Source organism: Eutrigla gurnardus, assembly GCF_963514095.1.
Source record: "Eutrigla gurnardus genome assembly, chromosome: 20".
NCBI lineage: Eukaryota > Metazoa > Chordata > Actinopteri > Perciformes > Triglidae > Eutrigla > Eutrigla gurnardus.
The window spans coordinates 3,793,893-3,820,484 of NC_139931.1; the positions used below are offsets into that span (position 1 = coordinate 3,793,893).

A 26,592-nucleotide genomic window follows, 5' to 3' on the forward strand; every position below is an offset into this window, starting at 1 on the left:
TTTGAAAGTTGTTACATTGTTTTTTTGTTTTTTTATCACACAATCATTGAGTTATAAAACACATTTCTTGAATTCCATATTCCGGTTTAATTAAGCGAACCCTGCCAGCATGAAGCCGAGTGATTTCTTCAAATTAAAGCGTGAAGCTTTTTCAAAATGGCTACGCACAGATTGTGTGTTGAATCTTGGCATGGAAGGCACGGCGAACCGTTGTTTTCAATATTTTGGATGACTTGGCTGACATGAACGTGTGGTATAAGGCTGAATGCCGATGAGTTCAGCCTGCTGCTGTTTAACTAACTACTTTTTTACTTTTTTTGCACATTCGATCAAAAGCAGCTCTGCTGCTGCTGCGGATTCACCTCTCATGAAATCATGCAGGTTTGAATACTATTAATAATTACTATTTAATACATAATTTCTGTGTGTGTTCTATATTGTTTTCTATGTTTTATACTGTCTTTGCTGCTTTTAATTGAATGTCTTGTGTTCTTAACTGCATTTATTGTATGTAAAGTGTCTTTGAGCTTTTGGAAAAGCGCTTATAAAAATACATTTATTATTATTATTATTATTATTATAAGCAAGTGTTCTGCTGTGGACAGATATTTGAAACGGCATTTGCAAACTGGTTATTTAAAATGCAGCTATTACAAATAAGGTGCAATCTAATGGGAGTTAATGAATAAATTCCTGTGTTAATGAGCAGTTATTAACGTGTCAAGCTAATAAGCATGTGAGGGATTTTTGTGGTGCATCAAAATCAACAGAAAATATGTGTATCTTCATGGATTTGTGTGTGTGTGGTGTTTTTATTGCTTTGAGGCTGCAACTACAACACCTGCAATAAACGCCGAACATGTGTGAGCGAACGCTGTTTGCCCTCGTCTCGCCTTTGCAGATGCAATAGCGTTGAAAAGAATAAAGCGGTTTTAGCCAGAGTTTATCAAAACAATCCTTTCCCCTGCAGCATCTGTCAGAAATCAGAGGCCAGCTCACAACCTTCGACTCGCTCTTTTAATTCACGAGAATCTGCAGTGCAGTAATAAAAAGTTTTGCGGGGAACCGAGTATTTCTCGAAACACTTTCCAACCTTCCACTGATCATACACTTCACAATCTGCTCGACGCTTTTTTTTTTCCACCATTACGTGAGCCAGGGAATCATTTAGACAACACAGCGTAGGCGGATGTCCTTTTGTCGGTGTGAACAGCATCTGTGTGGGCTGCCTGCTGGGCTCAGCTCTCTTATGGATAGGGCACTGGAAGGCCCAGGCTCCCTGGCTGCAGTCAGACAGATGCAGACTGGTGGGCGCCTCATCGCTAACTGCCTGCAGACAGACACACACAAGCAGCGGACGCGGTGGAGCAACACTCGGGTTTGAAATGGCTGCGAGAGGGATGGGAATACACAGCGCATGTGCCTCAGTCGACTTGGCCGGCCTCTGACCCGCCATCAGTCTGTTTACATCCAGCATCATGAGTCAGATGTTGTGAATGAAAAAAGAATACTGTGTAGGATGAACAACGTTTAGTATTCATGCATATTTTAATGCCATAATGGTTTTATCTGTTGTTTCTACTGATTCAGTTTCATTAAATAACAAGTAAAGGAATAATTTGTCATTCTGTCTTTATATAAACTCTTATAACTACAACTACAACGACAAAGCAGGGAATCTCTGCCTGAACTAAGTGTTAGATTTTAGGGTGTTAGATGTTAGATTTGGCAGTAACAGAAGAAGAAGGCTACTCAACAGTAAGTAAATAAGTAAGTAAGTATGTACGTAAGTAAGTAAGTAAGTAAGTAAGTATGTACGTAAGTAAGTATGTACATAAGTAAGTAAGTAAGTATGTAAGTAAGTAAGTATGTACGTAAGTAAGTATGTACGTAAGTAAGTAAGTAAGTATGTACGTAAGTAAGTAAGTATGTACGTAAGTAAGTATGTACATAAGTAAGTAAGTATGTACGTAAGTAAGTATGTAAGTAAGTAAGTATGTACGTAAGTAAGTATGTAAGTAAGTAAGTAAGTATGTACGTAAGTAAGTATGTAAGTAAGTAAGTAAGTAAGTATGTACGTAAGTATGTACATAAGTAAGTAAGTAAGTATGTACGTAAGTAAGTATGTAAGTAAGTAAGTAAGTAAGTAAGTAAGTATGTACGTAAGTAAGTAAGTAAGTAAAATACTGCATTCAAATTTTTGTTCAAGCAAAGAGTGAAAGAGTCATTATCAGGAAAATGTAAATCTACTTCATGTATTTTCAAGTAGGAGCTTTCAATTCAAAATATCAAATATGATGCTGGATTGTTTATTAAACAATCATGCATTACATCTGAATTGTTATATTTAGTGATTCTAATTTGAATCTGCAACATATCCAGTCATTTCTCTGTCAGGAAGGTTTTTCTCTGAATTAGAGGTACATGGTAAGTTATTTATACTGTATATATATAGTTGAGCTGCATATTATTTACTCGATTGGTTTTTTTGAAAGATATTTTGGGATACAATGAGTTAGTAATAGTAATATAATTCAGGATGTTTTGAACAGGCACTGCTAAAGCAGTTCATGACCCTCTCCTGAACTCTGGTATACTTACAGTTCTGCCTAGTTGAGTTGTTTCTCAAGACATTTCAGAGGATGAAGGACGGCATCAGTTCCACAAGATGAATTATTAACTATTATTTTGACCCCTCTGGGGCTGCCAGGATGTGTGCAGACAGGTGAGAGGATAGCTGACTGTATAAACGACGGCGTTGAGTCCGAGCATCATGACTTCTCCGGCGTCCAGCCAAAGAAAAGGCCCTCGTAGTGGATTGTTCTGCTTTCAGAGCACTCTCAAAGTTGAATAATTCAAATACAGAGGTATTGTCCTGAGTCACTGTTCTTGTATTGATTGTAGAAATCTAAGGAAATGTTCTCCATCGTAGGGCTCTTAATGACGCAGTTATTGTCATCAGCTTGATGGAAACGGGAATGCAAAGAAGGCAATATCCTCCGACTACGACGTGGAATCGTCGTTATATTCAAATTAAATCAGTCCGTCACAGGACTTCAAATCCGAGTCGTGTCATTGCGCTTGTTGGCCGCGGATACGCTGAGCCCACGAGGCTGAACAAGCCTCTGAATCATGCATGCCATTTTCCTCGGTGCTGTGTGTAAAATATAGGTATATTTACAACCGTGCTTTCAAGCTAATGGATAGAAAAGGAGGTTAAAAGAAATGACCAACGCAGGCACACAGGCACTTAGCCATTTTTAATTATACATGTCTTGCATTCCCGTCAAAATAATCCCACTGTGCATTCGCTGTAAGTGTATCAATACAAGCCGGACACTATTTACAGACATAGAGCTCCATTTCCCTTGGTTGAAGGGAGGGCGGCCAACCCTAAACTCTAACTGGAGTAGCCCAGCTGGGAGCGCTGAAAGCACCAACCTCAGGTATTTTCAGCCTTTCTTCCATCTTGATCATAAATAAACCTCGTTCATTCCGGAGTCACAGGGTACAGGCTGCATGTCACAGCTGTTGGAATAGCCGTGTCTCTTTTGTAAGGCTTTTAGTGTAGGTGGTGTGTTTATCCCACCGGTCACGCTGAGCCAGCCACCATGGGGCCCCGGTCCTCCTCGCTGAGTGTTGGCTGAGTTTGCCCACGCTCTGCTCTCCACTGCGAGCTGTCTGTCTCTCCCGGTACCCAAGCTGTCAAGTATCTTCACAGGAAACAGGGAGGGGGAGAGGGCCGCGGGGAAGGGGGACGTCATTTTCACTAAATTACAGAGCCGGTGTGACCCTCTCCCTAATTCTTTTGCCGGCTCTTGGAGGAATTATAAGGGAAAGCCTGACACCTTGACTGCTCCATAATGAGCGTAGACACAGGCAAAGCAGAGAGACAATAAACTTCACCAAGGGTAATACCTTGGCTTAAGCGACAGTTCGCTTCCCCTGCAGAGCCACTGATAAGAGGATAAAATCTCAAATAGGGCTCCTTGTTTTAGGCGACGGGTGATTGATATTTCAGCCGGGAACAAAAGAAGTTCCTAACTAGCTCGACCCAAATCTGCACGGCTGGCTGAAATGAAAAGCAATCTTTCGCTCAAGTCCCTTCGAGGTGTAATTTAGAAACTTTTTTGGGGGGGAACCCATAGCAGGAAATATGAGATCAATTATTATCTCAAGCGGTTTATATGCGCTGGCTAAATATTTAAATGGCATGCAAATGGAACGCCCACAAAGGTTCGTGGCTTGGGATCTGTGTGGTAACCTGGTCCCACTCAGCTCTACCTAGTGTTTATGCAAATTATTCCTGAAAGCTAGTTTGCTCATTACAATTCTTCGGGTGGTACGGCTCAGGTTCAACCGGCTCCTGCATACATATTTCTCCTGCCTTTAATCGCTCTGATCTGTCCTTCTGTTATTGGCCCTTCAATAGAATTTTAGATGAAGCCATTAAATGCAAAGGCTTTGGGGACGGTGTTGATATTCAATGGTGCAAAGTAACTGAGTACATTTACTCAAATAATGTACAGGAGTTAAGTGCATATCTGAGGGATCTGTACTTACAGGAAAATGTACTTTCTGTACTCTACTTTTCTCTGACAGCTAGTAACTAGTAGTACCAGGGTGTACTGGTCATTTTATAAATTAATATTTTACATACACAACATAGATAGATTGGATTATAACACTTAAAATAAAACTCCTCAACAGCAAAATACAAATTTGAGTCGATGAATCAATGAGTTGATAGGTTGATTAGTCTTTTATAAACATTTCCTAGTTTCAGCTTCTCAAACGTGCCAATGTGCTGCTTTTCCTGGATCAGTGAACTGAATCACTTTGCGGTTTGCACTGTAGACAAAACAACCGCCATCAGATGTCACCTTGACCTCTGGGGAATTGTGATGTGCAGATAAATGCATTGGTCAAGGAAATAACCAGCAGGGTGATCGAGAATGAGAATCATTTGTCAACCAACAACAAGAGTGAAATGCTGCTTAAACATTAACGCATCAATAATAATACAATGATACACGATATAATTGTATAGAGCATATCATACATAAAAACTAATATTTGGAATTAAGAATATGTATTAGTAACAGTATTATAGTGTGGTATTGCAATTCATTACATTTAAGTAGAGGATAAGAATATTTCCTCCACCGCTTGTATTCACATTTGCTTTAATAGATAAATCATTTGGTTATAAAATGTCAGAAAATGTCATTAAAAAAAATGTTCATTCCACTTTGTCAAAGCACAACTTTTAATGTCTTTTTTTCTCAGTAAGAATGCAAAGATATTCAGTTGCTATAGAATAGAGAAAAGTGGTAAATCTCTAGAGGCTGAACTCATAAATATGGTTTATTAAAAAAAGAAATCAACATATGAAACCTATTTATTTCTGTAAAAAAAATATAAAAACATGGATTGTAATAGTGTCACTGGTTCAGTATTTGTAATTAAACCAGGATCAGCTGTTCTTTAATACACTGACAGTTTATTTCATGTTATTCGTTAGCTGTAAACCGGGTGACGGCGGAGAAGACTGGAACAATAGCAGAGAGACATTAATATCATGTCATGTGCGGCGACTCCACATCTTTCCGAGGTGCAACATTCCATCTGTTTGCTGTGTTTGTGATTCGCTGGGAGGACAGTTACACTGTCTGTTAGTAGGGCTGTTAAACGCCAACGAGCACCTTCCGATTCCTCCCATAACATTATCGTTGGTGAGGCAGCTGGAGACGCCGGTCCCACTGCTTAGCCAGTAAGATGGATCTACTGCACTTTACTGACAGCAGATATTCCATTATATCAGCCAGCAGCCTCCGTCTCCTCCCCTGAATTATATCCTGCCCTGTTACTTGCCTCAGCACCGAATTGGCTTTGCCAGTAAATGGGGGATTTGAATAATACATTCCACCTATTTGCTGCACTTGTTGAGGAAAACAACACCAGCCGGGTCCATAGAAGCTGAGATTTCACATGCAGGTCTTAGCAAAGATGCAGTGGTTCAATAGAAAACAATAGAAACAAAAAAAGACATTATTCACAATCACATTGGATCAATTCAGCTTCGTTCAGCTTAATGGAGGTTAGTTGTTGTTTGTTAAAGGCCTACACTTAAACGTGAATGCAGCATTCAAAGTTGGCTGACTCACGAATAATTACATTGAACTTGAATTATTCAACCTGTTCTCACTCCCAACACGACAAATAAAGCAGCTTGGTCAGTGCTACATGGTATCGATGTACATTTAGCATGTATGTGATAATATACGCTCTTTTCCTGAACCTAATAAGGTGGCTGTGTTGCCTAAACCTAACTATAACTACTCTGAAGACAGAAGTTTATTTTGAAAAGACACCATACATGTACCGTATACTGAAACGGTGTACTAACACGTGCAAAAGTGACTAGATGGGTACATAGAGCATCATAGTTTGAAGCTTAACAAAGCTGCGTTATATGATGCATTGCTCTAAGAATTTGTTGCAGATGGTTTAAGTTCAAATACATTGTGACAACTTGAACCATCTAGCTAAACGTCGATTGTTAGTTGTATCTAATGCAATATTCATACTTTGTTGAGCCAATTATTCTTTCAAAAAGAACAAAATTGGAGAAATGAGCAGAATAATTTAAACCAATTTTGGATTTTACCGTTAAATATTTGCTCAAAGCATGCAAAGACGAAGTAACAGATTCACTGCTGTGCTCGCTTGTTTTTTGTGCAGCTTCAAGCTACAACCATTGCAAGCATCAGTTTAACTGGAAATGTGGTTAAGCCAGCCAAATGCCAAGTGACAGAACAACAAGAGGGTTAAACACTGCAATGTAAAATAATCTATTGCCAAAGTGGATGATATGTAAAACAGATCTGTTACATAAAGTAGCTTTTTGTGTCAGAACAGAAAATAGAGTATTTTTGTAAAACCCACAAATCCATAAATCCAGTCAGACGGTGACAAGACGCCATGGCATTACACGTTCGGAATAATCATAACAAATACGCTCCATTATATACACTTATCCTCCACTGTGCATTATAAATCAGAGGAATATTATGAACAGGGAAGGAAGCTCCTACCTGAACAACGTTAAAGAGATCGTGCCCTCAAGGTAAATTCAGCTGGGAAGGTTCATTATGAAAGCCCATCAAGCCCTCCCCATCTGCTGCACTCTGAAAGGTGCACAGTCACCATCTTGTATCTGAATAAAAAATAAACAAAACAAAGAGACCATAAAAAAAAAAGACATTTCAGGAGCTTGTACTTATGGACCATCTCCAATGTATCGTAAAAAAAAATGTTGCATGCTAGGATTCAGAATTGAAGCAGAAACATTAGCATTTGAATGACTTCATGTTGCTCAAAAGAACAGTGAAACCTTTGGCTGTGACCCGTCCCTCCTCATCCTGCCAGCTGTGGTTCCTGATATCTCTAAACCTCACTTCATTCGGGGTCGTGTGCAGTCGCGGCAGCGCCCGCCTCAAAAGGCTACCGTGTCTGTGTGGGGGTCATGTATCAGGCTGGCCCGCGGGGTCGCGAGGACATTAAGAAGCGTGATACAGTGTGTGTGTGTGTGTGTCTGTCATTCCCAGCGCTGCAGCTGCACCGCTGTGACTTCCTGGGCCGGGGCCTGTCCACATCCACATTTCACAGCTCCGACGCGACTGCCGCAATGAGACAAGACATGGCAGCGTCTCGGTGCCAAGTCCTCGCACAACCACTTGCTCCCTCTCAGAGAAGAGCATCTGGAGCCTGGCTGCCGCTTCCCGACTCGCGTCTCGGGTCATCCCCCGGACTACGTCACCACCGAGGACATCAGGATGCACTCTCCATAAATTAAATCCGGGACTGCTTTTACACAGGGAGGGACAGACAATGTGGGTTTAACCCCATGAGGCACAGCGCTGAATCCTGTCGCAGCTAGACTCTGTCTCTCTGCTGATCCTACATGGTCACCTTGCCACAACACTTATGAAATGCAAATACGGCTGCACTCAAACATGCTAATATGGCCTCTCGTTTGTTGTGAGCCCCGTTCTGTATCACCGTGTGTGGGCGCAGGTCCACATGGATGGGAATTTGTATTCTGTCCCTTCTTGTATTCAATAATTTATCATTGATGTGTATTGATTTTCCATCACAGGGGACCAAGGCTTGACCTCTTCAGTGAAGTATAGTCTATTTCAATAGCTGTCCTGGCTTCTCCACCTCCCCCCTCCCCTCAATTTAATCCTGAAATTTACAGATGCCATGTGGCAGTTTTTACTTCTGGGGAGACACCTTAATGGTTTCCATTTACGTCTGCCTGTGCACCGTCATGACACAAACAGCTCCCATCAATTTAGAGGATGGAGGAATGTAACATGACATCAGGTCCTTGTGGATATGACAAAGAATATTCAGCTGATGTTAAAGGGAATAGAAAGACCCCGTGTTTTCAGGAAAGCTCCCTGACATTACATTTTCTAGAAATCTCACAGTCCAGAAAGCATTAAATGGACATTATATTACATGAAGCACTTCTCCTGGTTATTAAGGGGCCCCCTGCTGGTAGGACCAATCCACACTTTGTGTGTGGAAACATTATCTAATTTCATGCAATACCAAATTAAACATGCCCCCAAAACAGAATGAAATCGAGTAATTCAAAACCATTTGCAGACAATTTCATACTCATAGAAAAAAGAAAAAAAACAGAAGGAGCGGGAACTTTGCACGCAGATTGGCTGCTCCAGCCATAAAGCCCGTGTGACGTAGCGGCCACTTTCCACTGCGACCGTCTTCATTAACTTGAAACCTTTCAGTTGATATTTTTTTTTGATGACACGACGGCTATCATGCGTTTTCACTTCAAGTCGGAGGAGTTGCCATAACCCTGCCCGGCATCCGTGATGAACCCGCCACCATTTATAGCCTCGCGGTGACAAACAATCTTATTATGAGATTTAAACTTTGCCTCGACTAGACCGGAGGATCAACACGCGCTCCTCTCGCACTTATTCCCCCACGCAGTATTCCCCCCCAAACTCAACCTCCGAGCCACCTACCCGCCTCCTTTGACTGTGGTTAAACGCCGGTGTCAGCTCTCGGTGTGACAGAACAAGCCGAGCGGGGCTCCGGGTTCTGCTCAGCATACATAAAGCCGAGCGCTGAGAGGAGCTCAGCCCTGAATTCAATCACTCACCGCTAAATGGATCTTTGAGACTCTCTTGGCGCAGTCAGACGCTGCTTTTGCGCGTCTGCGACCCCGAAGACAGAAAACTGGGATTCTTTTTTTATATATATATATATACATAAATAGCCTATATACGTGTTATTTTTTTTCATTTTCAACCAACAGAAAAGAAATATCTGCCGTCTCTTTGAACACGTCTAGTGGTGGCATACAGTAAGCTGCCAGCTTTGTATCGGCGGAAGAGGCTCTCGCTGCGCGATCGTCAAGCAGGTAAGCTGTTCACGGTGTTGCTACGTTTTTACACTTTTACACCGCAGACTTTACACACAACACACGACACGGGGTGTGTTTTGTGGGCAGAAGTGCATGTTTATGGTTGAAATAGAAGCTTTCGGGAATATTTGTGTCGCTCGGTTGTTGTGTGCAGAAGAAAACAACCAACTCTTCTTATTACCAGCAGCAAAAACAGAGAAAACGCACGTCTCAACTTGTTCACAACGACGCCGAATTCGGTGCATTTTAATGTTGCTTTGCAGCGGATATGTATGGCCGAGACATGCTGTCGCACTTTTCACCTCTGACTGCGATTCATGTGTGCAAATTGTCTGTTAAGTTTTATTATTATTATTATTATTATTATTATTATTAATTAATTAATTAAAGTGAATAGTTGTGCATTTACGACACGTCAGACATGCTTCCGGCTGCTCCGGCTCCAGGGAAAGTAGAGGGTACTGGGCAGCACTGTCGCTTCAGCACCACGGACAGCTCCCGGCCGCTTCAGGCTCAACTTTAGTTCAGAGATCCGCACAAAGAAACTCGTGTCTGTCATTCACAGCGGAGTGAGACGTCATGCTGATGTGAAGGCTGTCTCACTTTGTCTTGTTGTTAGTTACAAGCAGCATTAGGCCTACCCAGCCTAGCTACAGTCTGAAAACGAGAGCCAGGAATCTGTCCATCTGTGTGTGTGTGTGTGTGTGTGTGTGTGTGTGTGTGTGTGTGTGTGTGTGTGTGTGTGTGTGTGTGTGTTCAGCATATATTAGATTAGGTTTTTTTGTATAGAATCATGTGATTGTGGTATGATTCTGACTATATAAAACATAATTTAAACTGCTCAGGGCATTGCATTGCCCTGGACCTATTCTGTTGGCATTACACAGTCTTGTACTTACAGTAGCGCTGTGCAGTCTCACTCAGATTAGCTGAGGATTTTGCTGCGTCTGTGCCATCTGTCTGGGAAATGCCTACTATACACGGCACGCTAGATGTGTTGATTTGTTTTTAGCTTGCACATGGCTTCACGTGGATTCGTTTCTGTTTTTTTAAGTCATATGCCGATAATTCCGACGATGTTATGACAGCTCTCTGAATGCTCTGTGAGCGGGGGAGGAGGAGGCGGCGGTGGTGGTTGGTGGTATTGGGTGGGATCTGTAGTCCCAAGCATAGGGGTTAAAAAAAAAATGCTGAAACAATGCCAGGTTTACACAACGGCAGTCTCACGACAGCTAAAGAAATGGCAAACCCATAAGAACAATTCTCCGGCTTTCCACTCAGCTGCACTGTGGACGAAGGTGCAGGAATGCTGTATCATCTCTGGTCTGCTCAAATAATATGTCACTGTCTTTGTGGCATTTAAAGCCAGAAGCTTAAAACAATGTGTTTCATGCCACTGAACTGCATGCATTGTATCGTCAGAGGTTTGCCCGGCCTTCCAGTTGTTTCACACAGAAGATCAGCCACAGCTAAGCCCTTAACATGGGTGTGAATCACCATCTTACTCCGTCCAACTTTTAATGTCCAGAGTTACGACCGCTTCAAAAGCATCTTAGTTTTGCTGCTGTTGCTAAAGCTGCCTCTCACATTAGCCTTCGCATCTCCCTTTTCCTGTCCCCGTCTTCCTTATCTTGATTATGCAGCTGGATGATTGAGTCAGCTATTTTGTATGCAAGTTGCCTTAGCTCGGTTCTTTGTGGGGGAGAGAGAGGTGGAGAGAGAGGTGGAGAGAGAGAGAGAGATTGTGCTGAGGATACTGAGAGAGAATTACAGCTTCTCATGATGGTGAGGAGTGGCAAAGACGAGGCTGCCCTATTCGATTGCTGTTGGAGAGAGACAGATCTCCTAGGGGGACAAGCAGTTTTGGAAATGTGACCAACCTCTCTAAATGGAAATGGTAGCACACCTTACAGTTTTTTCACGGTGCTCTACATGTGGACGATTCGAATTGAAGCATCTAAAACTCTGTTACGGAGTTGGTCTGACTGCTAGTTGGGCACTTTCACTAGATGTCGTTCCCCTTTAGATCTCCTCGTGTTTCTTTTTGTGAACTGCAAGCGACAAAACGCCTCATGTATCGTTTTTTTCATCTGTCCTGTATTGCAGATCCTGAGTACAGGACTGATCATGTAGGTGTTTTTACATTTACGATTGTGATGATGAAGATCGGTAGAAAAAAAGACTGTGTTTACGTTTTTTACACTGATGAAATGGTAGAAAACGTACTGAGGCTCGGCTGACTGCATGTTTGAGCAGCGGTGCTCAAGTTTTATGGGGAACAACACGTAAAGTGTAATCAAAGGGACCAGTCAGGGTTGGTAGACAGAACGGTGGTATGACAGCATGTCATATTTCTTCACTTCCAGCCTCCACAGCACTCCACTAACGTTTAAACAGCAACTTCCTGTGCTGCTGCCCCACCTCAATCTCAAGAGTCCCGTGTGACACTTTTATGAAAGGAAGAAAGAGCTCTTTTTCATCACTAAGTGAAGAATGAAAAAAAAATGTAATATCCTCCACAGTAAGTACTAAGTGTCTGGATGCAGCAGATATAGTTAGGTTTGAACAGGGGAAAGCCCATACACAGTCATTTAGGTACAATGAACTCAACAAGATATTCCACATTATATTTATAAATCATAAGATGTTCATGAAATCAAATATTTAAAACCGTACAATTTAAATAAAGATGTTAAATTATATCAAATGTAATAAACTGATACATATATCAGTGGGCTTTAATAAGAAAGCCACTTTGGCTTCTAGAATACAAAACATATTCGCTAACATTCAGGAAAGGAAGGCAGCTGGTTGAGGATTTCTCAGGCTGTAACTATCAGATAAGGCTGAAAATACAAAACCCACTCCTGCATATTTGTTTCCAATTCAGCAGCTTGTAAGTCAATAACAGCACATTGTGTTACCTCTGGCCCTTTGGATTCCAGACCAGAAAAACACATGTCAGGTGTAACCATGATTAGTATTGGCAAGAACCTCACGATACGATACATATCACGATACTTTGGTCACGATACGATACGTATCACGATACTTTGGTTACGATACGTATCACGATACTTTGGTTACGATACGTATCACGATACTTTGGTCACGATACGTATCAGGATACTTTGGTCGCGATACGATACGTATCACGATACTTTGGTCATGATACGATACGTATCACGATACTTTGGTCATGATACGATACTTATCACTATATTGGGATATAAATAAAGATGGTAACACAAGTACCTGTATATGTACATCAGATGATATTGATCAGAGGACACAATGAGTCAAAACTATCTCATTCAAAACAGCCTCTCCATTTGATTCATTCCCATGAAATTAACTTGAATAAATGAAAAATGAAATGAAAAAGGATAAAGTACTGCATTCACAACGCATCTAAACATGAATCTCTTTTTTTCCAAATCAATCTTTGGAGTTGAAAAATCAATATTGTATTGGGCGGCAAAGTATCACGATATATTGCTGTATCGATATTTTTACCCACCCCTAACCATGATGGCTCTGTACTTTCATTTCTTCTTCTTATTTTCATAGCATATGCCGATTAAAGATTGGGGGTAAAAATGAGATGCTCGCTACTCATGTGATTTTCACACATTCCTTGACAGCTGATCAGCCCTCCGGCTGTGGAGAATATATGATCAGGAGAACTGTAAAGTTACAGTGAGCCTCTGTGCCATTGACAGGCTGTGGGGATCAACCAGGAGATGGAGGGAATCACTCGAGGGTATGAATTAGACATCATTAATTTAGTAGTGCACAAAAATGAATCCACCCAAAAGTGCTAGAAACGTTTCCGTGTAGTTTCCCCCAGCCACCTGCCTTACGACGGATGAAACCCTTTTAGTAAACAAGCATCACAAAATGGCAGAGTGCAGCGTATTGAATGCTGCTCCGTCTCTTTTCTTGCCATCTTCCCAGCAAAGTAATTAGATGCCGGGATGCAAAACGCCATGGCGGTGTATCTGTGGGCACCTGCCTCCGCTTGATGAATATCCTGTACATAAGAGCCCATTAAAGCTGGCGATACATAACAGTTCCGTCAAAGCTCACTTCAGAAGGAAGGGTTTATAGTGTGTCAAGGGGACGTCCCCGATCGCCTCGGCTAAATTCGTGCTTCGTAGCATCAGATTATGCCTGATGATGATGAGCTGTAGCAGAATGGGCTGCGCCTTATGGCGAGTGGGTCACATTTTCATTATAGAACAAATGCACGCGGACAGCAAAGGAGAAGTTTCCCATTAAAAACGTAAAAGTAGGGTTGGTAAACACGCTGCACACAAAGCTGGAGCGCTATCAGTGAATGCAACATATTTCCTCTGTGCATTAACACACACAACTATCTTCTCAAATCTTTTGATCTACTGGATTTTATGAAACTGCATTCTTTTCATTTGTCATCTTAATAATTCATTTCTATGGCCTGTTTATTTAAAAGGCGATAGCTTTGTTGTTTTTCCCCCTCCTAGCCCAACAACACAAAATGATCAAAACATTTCTACTGGAGGTAAATATGTAAACTAATCCGTTACATTCCAACTTACAACATCTTAATGTCCACAAACGTTATAATTTCACAGAATCCACATTCTCTACTCCTAAGATTCTAGAGCCGCAGACTCTCAGGTGCCAATCATGAAGTAATAGCCGTTATAAAGGCAGGGCCATTTTTAGCTATCATTACGGTATTTATGGGTAGCAGTGACAGGTGTGATTATTATTCTTTTTCTTCCAGTGAATTCACGGCATCGAAGGACCAAAACAGAGAGTGTTCTGGCGTTCAAAGGCATTACCATATCGAAGTCAGACTAACAAGAGATGATGAATGAATAACTGGATACCAGAATTAGTCTCATACACCGTATAGTCCAGACTGCAACTGCTCATCATCAATCATGGAAGGGATGCTACAAAACATAAAGGGCCAACACATATCACACTGCAGCTGGATGAGGGGAAATATATACCATCATGCAGCGTTCGGTCAAAGTTCTCTATGAAATGCAGCTGCACCTGAGAGGAGAAGCCTGTGTTTCTTTATGCAGGTCTTCGGTTGAATGGTACTGATTCATCAAAGCAAACTAAAGGATAAAATGGGGTTTTAAGAGAGAAAATCTAACAGGCCGGGTGTGAAAGTGCCGACAGGTGTGAAAGAACAACGATGACAATGTTTCATGATGACGTACTCATTCATTCATTGGATGCAGCTAATTCTCTTGAATGGAAACTGTTATATATCATACAGACTGCTTAGCAACATCTTAAGGACAACACAAATGATTTACCATTCATTGTTTTTAATGGCTGACAAGCAACCGAAGTGGGGAATTAACTTTGTCTACGTGCACATGTACAGTACACCGGACACTGCCTCTGCACTTGTCCCTTTCAAATACAGAGAAGAATAAATGAATAAATAACATCTACTCTAAGGCAGACCTGGTACTCTCTCTCTGCACACATGTGCCCAACACACACAAACACACACACACACACTCTGAAAAGACAGGACAGCAATCACATTAATTGGTTCCTTGGGGAAGTATGAAGCCCAAGTAGGTCTGCAAAGTCCAAGGCACTGAAAGTCCACCAAATAGGAAAATATATTTTATTTAAGAATGTGAGCTGTCAGTCTTTCAAATTAAAATACGTTGTCAGAGTTTGTATCTTGTTTGGCTGCTTGCAGAACATCTTTTTGGTTTCGATAATTACATTAGAATTCGGTTACAAACGGTGTTAGATCCCCCGATTGGTGATGCAGCATGATTAGGCAGTTTGCAGTTTCCTACCAATTATGAGATTTAAACCAACAGCCTTTAAAGACGACAGATGCTGTGTGAATAACGGCGCTCCCGCGTGCCACACTCGAGGCAAAACGCTTTTCATCAAAAACGGTGAGAAGATTCTCTCAATAGGTCAATAGGTGCCAAACGTCACACCGTGCTAATGAAAACGCAGCCCTCCTCCCCATGAATGTTAAGTAACCCCGGTCGGTGCTCGTAAACAGCTGATCCACTAATGATGCACCCAGGAAATCAACCTGTTCAATGACTTCTGCAAACACCTCCTGCAATGCAGCACTTAGACACTTGCATGCTTTGATGAATTAGTGTAGTGCCAATTCCTCTGCATCAAATTCTGTTTCAATATCTCTTAATACTGTTAAATGCTTCTTATTCTCTGACAGCTTTCATCCTTTTAAAGCTAATTTATAGATTATTCTTTCTAAACCTTTCTGATTCATTCTGAGTCATTCATTCAACTCCTAACACAAAGAAAGTCACTCTTAAGACCTCTAATTCAGTTGGAAAAGTTAACTTAATTCCTCTCAAGTACGAAGCTCACAATGTTCACCTTTTCAAATTAATTCACATGAGGGACGAGACAGGAGGGGCCATGTTACGTCTGTTTTTCAGCTCCTAAAAAGTCACACTGCTTCCAGGTTTGCGTCCCGTTTCTGCCTTTGTCTCGAAATTAAATCGTTCAACCAAAAACTTTTATGATTGTGTTAGAAAGGTTGCCTGTCAGTAACAATCCATTCAGTGCGAAACAATACGCCAACTTTTTAGGTGTTTGAACAGACGCCGGCTACAGTCTGTACAATGAAGCGAGACCCCCAGAACTCTCTGATTGACTTTCCAACTAGAAATGTTAACAATCGCTTCAAACAGAGCTTCTGATACACACCAACTACCTACAACCGTCTTACTCCGGCTCGCCTCTGATCTGGAGATTACTTCCAAAACATTTTTGCAGCGATTTAAAAAAAAAAGGTTGAAAGTCTGCAGGAAATGATTATGTCAGAATAAAGATTAGAGCCACTCAATCAACTCGCGTCTCTGCTCTGGAACTCGGCTGTTTTGTTTCCCCTCGCCGACTGAACAAACATTTAAGTGACAAACAATCATCGGAAGTGAAAGCCAAGAAGGCAAGGAGCAATCAGACGATCCGTTTAGGATTCATCTACACTTTGAAGGTCATCCACCTTCCTCCACACCGCAGCCCACCACGTCGTGGTGCACACCACTGATGGGTGATTTGAGCGGGATTGCTTCCCGTTGAGCTTTAGGCCATACGGGACAGACAGCAATGCTTGTTAGCTCAAGGGCCTCCACATACTGTATATCCAGCTGACTCAAATAACAAGGTAACAATGGTCAACATCAGACAGCAGTCATCTGATCAGACACATAGGGACCTCTGTGACTCACTGACATCACTATAAAGGAAGCGTCATGTCAATCTGATGGTCGTGACTCCCCTACATTTCAGTTTGGAAATACCAAATATCCTACTTCTCATTCATAACAAGGAATAACACCACCCATGTGATTGTCAGTGATCTTTTCCACATTTCCTACAATGGCAGCCTCTTGACTCAGCGTGCAGCTGTTGTGACAGAAGGCTTTTATCACACAACAATCCCAGCATCTGTTTTACTGTTGAAGTTCTGTATCTTTGCCGCCTGAAAGATGACAAAGAAAAACACAAAAGAAAAGAAGAAAATTCCCCCGCTTTTTTTTATTTTGGGACTTTTTAAAAAGGTCCTGTAAGACATTTGGTTTGAGCATCAGTGACTCAACTCAGATTCAAATGCAGGAACACATCAGTGTGGATTCACAAAGTCAAGCTTTACACTTTAAAGACTCGTTGAGAAGCACAGTGAATAATAGGGTGTCTGCCTTATTAATCATTTCATCAGCCCATATGTCGAGGTTCTGCAACCTGCGGACAACCCTGTTAGTTGTGTGGTGGGGGGTCAGAGGTCAGCTTTGTGAGGAAACGATTAAGTAAAACGTCTTTTGATAGCTATTGACTGACACAAGCGGCCGGAATACCTTTAATGCACTTTAAAAGCCCTTTAAGCACATCTGTCAAGAGGGTAGCCTTTAAGATTCGACAAGTGAGCAGCGTCACCTACCGAAGCACGCGCGTCCCGTCGTCATCAACATGTTGAGTGTCAGCGTGAATGACAACTTTTTTTATCAGTGAATCAGTTGACTTAACAGCTTGTCAGTGAGAAAGTGATGCTAGGACACCGTTGCCATAGCAACTGCTTCCAAACTTGGAGCCAACATACTACTTATAAAAAATGTGCCAGTGTTCACACCATTAGCAGGCCACAGTGTACCATAACACTCGTTTTGGAGAGCGCTGCGGCGTACTTGACTCGGTGTTCATTGACACCATCCGAGCCTTTAATATGATGTCAATTATTCAAAGAGCCCGGATTCTACACAGTCATCTAAATGAAGTCTTGGGAAGGCGTAGGTGTAAGTGCTTTATAGGATGACTTGCATAAGGGGCCTTGAAAAAAAAAATGTAGCATGAGAAATTAATTAAGACTCACCCTGTTTGTGAAAAAAAAAAAATCCCACTGAGTCACTTGTGTTTCTAGCTTTGTGGGTGATTAAACAAGTGCAGTTGTTTGGGGAAGAAAGTGTCCTTTACAGAGATTGATTGCAGAGCAACAAAGTGAGACAGAACGCTGGACTTTCAAAGCAATAACTGAACGCTGCCACGTCAACTGGAAAAAAAAAAAAAATGAAAAAAGAAATCACTATATTTGGTGCGCCCAGAGCAATGAAGTCGGCGTTGGACTGTGCCAAGTTCTGAGAGTGCCGGGTACCAAATACTACAGATCATGATTCAGATCGGATGCAAGACCTTTCTTGGCAGCTCACTTGATGCTTGCAGCAGCAAATCAGAAGCATATCAATATTTACCTGGATAACTGCCACACCGAGAGTCTCTGAACAACAGCCGGATGAATAACATCCTGCGAATACAACTTATTTCTACCCAAACAGCTGATGAAATCAGAGGCAAACGTCCTGGTAGCACGAACACTTTTGCGAAACATGCTCTTTTTAATGATTATTATCCAGGCTGACAGCTGGCAAGAAAAGTGGTCCATTCCCAGCTGCAGAGCACCAATCTGACGCTCCACCTGTTGCCTCTCCTCTCACACCCTCCCTTGCTCATTAAGCAGCGCTGCCTTTCAGGCCGAATCAGCTCAGCCTGGTGATCACCCACTGTGAGACCAGAGCAGAGAGAGGGAGAGGGAGAGGGAGAGAGAAGGGATCTGGGGTGCCAGATTGTCAGGTCTGTGAGGTGTTATTCTTCAAATAAATATGGAGATTATGTGTAAAGCCTGTGTGCCAATTATGCTTTCGTGCTTCTTTGGTGAGACCTGGAATCTGTGTGAAGCTATGCACGAGGAATAAAATGAACAGTTGGGCTCTCCTGTGATTTGATGAGTATGTGTTATATAAAATGAACAGGAGGAAGAGTGAGGTTAGTCGAGGGTGATGCCAGAATGAGTTAGCTCACTAAACCCAGATGAGAATTTAGACGGAAAATCGGCAACAAAAACAAGATTTTTAGTTACTTTAAAGGATGATTCCTCTTTTCAATGAGGGGCAACGTTTAATATTCCATCCCTGTCACAGAAGTTCTAGCCTGTAAAATTCAGTAGGATTGATCAACTAAAGCACCGTTGGACCAAAATGATTATCATAAGTCATCTTTCACTCAGTGATAATTTGCAGCAACTACATAATAGAGGAGCTCCCCGTGTCAGCAATTACAATAAATGGATTCCTGCCCTTCCCCAGGATGAGTTCACGCCGCTATATAAAAACAAAGTGTTCCCAAGACAACCTGAACAAACAGAGACTACAGGTGTTAAAGCAGCACAACACAGAATGACCAGAGTGCTTCAACTAGCTTTAGGAATCTCAATAATAAGAAAGAGCAGAAAAAACACTCAATTTCAACACCTTTAACATAAACTTAGTATCAAATACATTCTGTGTAATCTTCACTTTTAGGATGTTATTGGATTTGGTGTGTCAGAGCGTCCAAAAAAAAGAAGAAGAAATTTGGATGCTCTCCATAACCTGTCTGAATATAGAATCTGCCCAACCACTGTAGGCAAAATACAGGTGCCAAGGATCTTCACCTTCAGAACCTGCTGCCAAAAACCACATCAAAAACTCCACAGAGACCTGAAAGAGGGGAAAAGAAGCATCTCTTAAACGCAGATAACACTTTTAATGTGGCAGAGAAAGCATCAAAATCACGAGGCTTGATGGAATTTGTAAGATTATAAAAGATTATCCAGCGTTTCTGCTGCCTTTCCTGAGGTTTGTTATCGGTTAAACTGAGATGATGGTGAACACAAGTTTGGAGGGTCGATCGAAGTGCCCTTGAGTGAGAACATGAACCCGGGGCGCTGGCCTTTCAGACGAGCATTTCCACCACATTTGATGTATGAATGTGAGGAAAATACTAAACTGCTTTGCTGCTGAATCCCGACTGCTTGATTTCTAGATACAAGTGAGATTCTTTAATTGTTCACGCAGCTACGACATCAGGAGCCGGAACAAATGGAGAGAATCATCTCATGTGGTCAAAGGGCTACTCAGATGCTGGATACGAAAAGCCTGGTGCTGTCGGGGCAAGAAGAGGTGGAGCAAAGTCCTCACCTTGGGATATAACGTACCCAGACCTCTGCTCACTTGCAATAGTTGTAAAAGATTTTCATCAGAGCAATAGAGCTAATAAAGCAGAGAGGCCTTGCATGCCACAGGAGGAAGATGTGTAGCGGTGCACATAAAGAGCCGAGGAAGAGCATGCTGTATTCCTTTTCTTGGAGTGGAGCTTGAGCCTCTTGTCCCTGAGTCGATGCGGACAGAGAAGGCACCTTGCGACCTGGGGATGATGAATACCGAGGCGCTGCAGTGAGATGTCCTCCCTCCTGTCCAGAGGACAACCGCACACTGGGAATAAACTAGAATGCAAGTGCTGTAGATGGTGTGGGAAAGGAGAACATTTCCTCAAAGCAGACATACCTTAACATGGCACTATAAATGAGCTCACCTCCAGGGATAATGAGAAGTGTTTAAGGGGGAAGTATAAGTAAGAGATGTATGCTCTGTAGGGATGCTGCTAAAATACAGAATCTAAGGACTCCATATTTAACTCTATACCATTAAAATACCACTCAACATCCTCGGAGTGCTCAGTGAAGCCTTGCAAGAATATACCCGAGCAGTGAATAATACCACAGTATGTGTGTTTTATCCGAGGACGGGACTCCCTCGAGGGCCGGAGAGGCGATTAGCCCTGAGGGTGTGGCCGCTCGGCTTTCACCCATATCTGCCTCAGGCTCAGTCCCTCCGTGTTGGGCCTCCGGTTCCTCCTCTAGGGGGCTTTTCAAAGGAGGTACATCTGTTCTGTCACCGTAATGCCGTGATGTCCAACTTGTTTTGTTTTGAAAATGATCAAAAACCCACTAGATCTCGCAAACTCAGCCATTACTGCGATGATTAGATTATAATGATATGATGAATTTCAGTTGAGCAACTGTCACAACTAAGAGGGCTTTTCCATTAATCAATGATGAATTCAACGTTTCCGACATTCATTTTGCATTTTTTTAGCAAGAGCTTGGTTCATCCCTGTAATGGGAGCAAACATATTCCTAGAAATGTGTGGGAGACGACCCTTCAATTCGGCAATGTAGCACCAAAAAAAAAAAAAAAAAGGTTTATTATAATTACATTAATCACAGCATAAAAGACGCTGAAATTTCAATTAATTTTCCTTGATAGTCCTCTAAGATATGAGCCTGATTAAAAAGTATAATCCATTTTGACCAGCGTATAAATCTGCATGGGAGGAAGCGGATACGTCCGTGAGGAAAAGTGCACAGTGTGGTGAACGTTGGGTCTCGGTGTATTAGAGGTTCAAGCTTGACTAACTGTATCCCTTTCTGTCTAATCTGATTTGCACAGCTAAATGCTTATGCCTAGTGCTACGTGCCAGTGTCACCGTACTATAATTAAAAATGGTAGGTCTTTCACTTTTCATTACTCTTGCAGTTTAAGGCTTTTCCCCATCTGGCTGATGTGATCTCGTTACAAAGATATACCGTGTGAATGACTCAGGTTGGAGTCCTGCATGCGACTACAAGCTGTTCTAGAATAATCACTACATGCACATTAATACTGGTGGTGCACACTTTAATCCGTGAACATCCATACTACTATAAGACCGATCTGGACTCACTTATGGGGCTATGCTAAAGAAAACATCCAGTTCAAAGCGTAGCTTATCTTCTCCACATTAATTGCCAGTGTGATATCTGCTTCATGGAAATGAGGGGGGAAAACGTGTGTGAGGCATAAATCTTTGATGTGGACGGTGTTTCACAGCGATGACACTTCTATCATACAATCAGTATGATAAAAAGTATGGAATTCACTGGTGGCCGGTATGTACATCAGAGCTTTCAGTAAAGGCTAATAGATCCGAGAAGGGTTCTGCAGGGTTCTTGGTGGACGTTCCTGCAGCTCAGACTGCAGCGAGGGTTTGTTCTCTCCCCATAGGAGAGACGTCTGAGCTGTGGTCGTAAACTTTTTCATTGATTAAAAGCTGAGTTTTCCGTGAGAATCAACTCCCTGATTGAGAAGAAAAGAGTTTGCACTATTGCCCCGGCTTTTATCAGAGGATTTAAAAAATTCTCAACACGCCAAACTGTGCAGACTTGCAGTTTTCTCCGACAGTCTTAAGTACAATGACTCATAGATTTCTCCCTGAAGGATAGAGCCTCGTCAAGTATGCATATCTTCACCTACGTGGAGAAAAAAAAACAGCACAAAGCACACATAAAAGATGTAGCTCAAGCATGTTTGGAAGTTCACTGCCAAGAATCACTAAAGGAGGACTGAAGAGGTCAGATCGCCTCCTCGCGTCACATACTTATTATAGAAAACTGACCCCTGCAAATGGACTTAGTGGGCTTAATGGGCCTGTTCGGCTGTAGAGAAAAGATTTAAGATTCAGCTTCACATGCCGTGGTTTTTTTCATGGTTGTGTAATAATGTAGCATCGAAGAGGCCAAGGTGATGTTTTTATCTTTTTCCCCTCAATGTAACACGGCCTAATTAAAGGCTCTAGTAATCCCTGTGAAAAGACTAATAAGATTAAGCATTTCGTTAAACTATCTTGAGCTCATTACAACCTTTAGTTTCTTTTAATCTGATTTGCATAAAATATTTACTATCAAACCATTAATCTGCCTAAACAAGTGGTAACCTCTGCTATGTATTTTTGTTTTTTTAATCTCTTTTAATCATATCTTCAAAATTCCTGCGACGGTTGAAGAATCTTCTCATTTAAACCAGTTTTATGACTAAATGTCTGGTTAAAGCATGCATGCTCTCGTTCCTCCGCGTTCCTTTTTCTATATGCTGTCTGTGTCTGCTGGAGCCCGCGTCTCCCTGCCATCATCCGTTTGCATTTACATGCATCACAAAGCAAGCAGCGAGGCTGCCTGGTGTTAGACATATACCATGTAACCACAATGTCCTCAGTCTGACTGAGGGCTGCCGAGACGTGTCGTGACTTCATATCTCCTCCACGCCATGTTTGTCACTTTCTACTCAAAAATAATGATGACCATTTCAATAGTAATAATAGGATTTATATAACGGCAGTGTGTATGAGGGAAGCTAGATTAATCTGCATGTGCAAGAAACACCATTAGCCGTTGTGTCCAGTAATTACCCTGTACCCAGTAATTACTTTGTGCCAAACTGGAGCTGGAAATTTGACAACTGTTACCTATGAATGAGATGTAAAACTTACAGTTGGATACGAACAAGAACATACTGGTTTTTTTTTTTTCATGAGCCTTGGACTTTATGCTCACAGTGAAAAACAGAACAGGCAGAATATCTCAGCTCAGCTGTTGAGCGATACCTTTTTGTACAATACCTATGTGGCCCCGTATTCAAAGCGATCCACTGTTTGGAGTGTTGTAATATTATTCACGGACATCTCCTGCTTTGTGTTTGCAAATGAGAGGCAGAAGATTTTCAAGTTCACATGTATTTCTTTAGTTTAACTCGTGTCAATCAGTTTTTTTTGTGTGAAGGGCCACGTGTGTTGGTTTTAGTTGAGCATGAGAAAAGAGGCTCTTTTGGAAATGACATAACGAGTCCTCTCACCAAACTGGAGAGATGCCAATGGCAGCTTTGAGGGACCAGCTGAACCGGGCTTCTCGTCTCTTTTTAATGTGCTCTGGATACACAGCCATGAGCCATCACACTTCCCCCGGTAGCCTACATACACTCTCCCCCACTCCTTCTTCTTTTTTTTTGCTCCTCTGGGTTCGGTCTCTCTTCCCTGCTTTGTCTGACTTCACCTCAAACAACAGCATTGGTTTTAAATGGGCAAGTGGGAGGACCACTCACTTTCTTGTATTGTTGTTATTGACTCAGACAGTTATTAAGCACAGAGTGAGAGACTTGGAGAGGAAACGGAGGCAGAGGTGTCAGATACAGCACCGGAGGCTTGTCAATAGAAAGTGTGATGATGTATTTTTGCTTTGTACTATAGTGTATTTGGAAGGGTGGCTGAGATATATACCTTTCCATCGCAAGTCATGACTTTAAGGGTGTCTGAGGATATCATTATCTCTGATTTTGAATGTATGGACCTGTAGTTCCAAAAGGCATGCCTACAATGGTCCCCAATGCATTATGTGATCTGTAGTTCTGAAGTAGAAGTGGCAAATGCTTGTCAAACATGTCAAAATGCTTTGGAGTTGCAATTTAAAATAAAAAAAACAACTTTTCCTCATCTAAATGTGTTCAATATGACTTTCTGAGAATAACCATTTCCACATCATTTTACCTGAACAAGAATATCGGAGGGTAGTCACCGAGAGGTGGACAACTTCCCGCCAATTCGGAGATTTACTTTCCCGTCTCGTCCACCATCATTAGAGCTCTGCCGCATTGGTTTTTAGCTCCTATGAAGTACGTGTTTATCTGGACATCTATTAGAAGCGCCAGGCGCTTTGATTGCATGCAGTGTATGGCGACCCGAGGCCACACAAATGTCCTGCCACTCCCGCGAGCTGTAAGCTCTCCCATGCACTGCTCTGAATTACCTGTCAGCATCGATTACAGGGAGTCAGTGTGGATAGGATCTTGGATTTTCTCTCCCTCAGAATTAAGATAAGCTCCTGCCTGCCTGTTTGAGATGCCCCTTGTTGACCCACCTGTTGAGTGTGATGTGAGATGTGTGTTCTGCCACCGTGGCCATATTATCCCCCCAGCCCCACACACACATGCACTCACACGGAGCCGGCAGCACTCACTGTCCTCATCTGTTCATTTCTGTAGCAGCGCTCCCATCTCTCTCTCCCCCTCACCTTTGTTTCCACTCCTTGTTTTTTTCCTCCCCTCGTCTCTAACCCTCCTTGCTAAGCTTTCTGTCTGCTTGTATTCAACCTCATCTCTCTCGCCACACCTCGTTGGCGGCAAATTCCACACCGAATGTTCCCATTTCTGTTCTTATCGGAGGGGGAATAAAACATTCTGCTCATTTCGTTCCTGAAACTGGAAATATATAAATGTAAATAGGCAATTTCCCAGTGGTTAGATCACACGATTCCATCTATCTCACCTTAAGAATACAATGAATAAATAATAAATAAATCTATATCCAAAGTGATACTCCAATTCACATCTGTCACGTCTAATCTAATAATCTGTACTCGTCCCATATTGACTTAAAAGGTTTCTGGTCATCTAATAATTTGTCACAGCGGACAAGAAGCATCAAAACACAGCCAACCATTTCTCCCAATGCAGGCTGTTCTCATAGCTATAGCTACGGAGGTAATGCACCCTGATTCATATACATCCCACAAAAGACAAGATGATGTCTGCATAGGGAGGAAGTCTGGGGGGATGGGAGGCAACAAATAACCGGACTTTCACCCAGGAGACTGCGGTTTGTGTCTCAAATTAGAATTAAACAAGCTTCTGTGATTAAGAAACACTTCTGTCCTGTGTAGACGGCGTTTATTTAGCATAACGAGCAGTAATTGACATGTTGTTGGACGTATGTAGGATGGACACGAGTCTCAGACAGACAGTGAAGAGGTGATTAATATAGCAGGAGTGCGTTGAAGGTCTCTCTGGATGTGTTGATTCCTTCTTATCACAGTAAATATGAGTCCGTTTATTAGACTGACATGAATTCAAGATGACCAGACCACAAACTTACCACTTATTCTGTATGAAGGACGAATTACAAGCGAGTCTTAACAGCTACAGCATTTTAATAACTCCCTAACCTCCGGATCAGCACAGCATAAAACATTTAACTCATTGCTCCTGAGAAGGCAACAGAACATATGTGCTGGAGGCTGAAGAGTTTGTCTCAAACAGATATTTCCAATCGAGAGCATCAAAGATCAGAGTGCAGCTTTAAAAAACGATCCCTGCTTCTGAGGACTTTGAACCGCTAATATTTTGTATTATTAAAGGCAGCCTGAAAGAGATTTCCCTGACCTCTAATCTAACGCTGCACTAATATATGGCTTGATAGAGAAAGAAATTGATTAAAAAGATGGAAAAAGTGAATGTGGCGGTACAGAGAAGGTTCTATTTTTAGCACACGATCAATTTCCTCTTTTCTTACGAGTAATATTGTGTAAATCTCCTTGAGCTGTGGTTCAGGAAAAACTATTTATGAGTCATCCAACTACGCTTCCTATTCATTATCAATGGGAGAGCTGCAGCTCGTGCATCAATGACAGTGCTGTTAAATATTGGTCCTCTAGCTTTGGGAGGGGGGGGGGGGGCATCTTTATGGATTCTGATTGGACTTTCTAATGTCCCGAGAAAATGATATGTGACTTTGTGGTATTCCCTAAACCATCGCAAAAGCTTTCATCAGGAGAGAGAGACAGAGAGACAGAGAGAGAGAGAGAGAGAGAGAAGGGCCGGCCCTTTAAACGAACGCCTTCCATAATTCGCACAGCTTCAAGCCTAATGTTAAGTTGATGAGAGTCTCGTGGATGGGAGTCTGGAATCTAATATAATTTCAGCAGAAGGCTGATTACACTCTAAATGGTGTGCGGAATTTTCAATATGTTGAGTTAAGTAGAAAATATATTTTTAGGCTTCTTCTGAGGGATAGCGATTTTACGAAAAAAAAAAGTGATTTTCGGTGCCAGATGAAATCATTTGTGACTTTTCTGGTGTTCTTCTCAACTCTCGATA

General features: G+C 42.0%; 1 protein-coding gene and 1 long non-coding RNA gene across 2 annotated transcripts in view; one reads left to right on the forward strand and one right to left on the reverse strand.

Annotated features, from left to right (window-relative positions):
• The window catches only part of LOC311031661, a 30,302-nt gene extending 21,102 nt beyond the window's left edge, over positions 1-9,200 (reverse strand). Inside the window, exons 1-2 of the long non-coding RNA XR_014599099.1 lie at positions 9,066-9,200; positions 7,098-7,219 (exon numbers count right to left, since the gene is read on the reverse strand). This is a non-coding gene — a long non-coding RNA (uncharacterized lncRNA). The remainder of the gene's footprint in view (positions 1-7,097; positions 7,220-9,065) is intronic.
• Positions 9,201-9,328: 128 nt separating this feature from the next.
• elfn1a (extracellular leucine-rich repeat and fibronectin type III domain containing 1a) overlaps positions 9,329-26,592 on the forward strand; it is a 57,213-nt gene continuing 39,949 nt past the window's right edge. The window contains exon 1 of the mRNA XM_084038060.1: positions 9,329-9,463. The gene's annotated coding sequence lies outside the window, so the exon portion shown is untranslated. The remainder of the gene's footprint in view (positions 9,464-26,592) is intronic.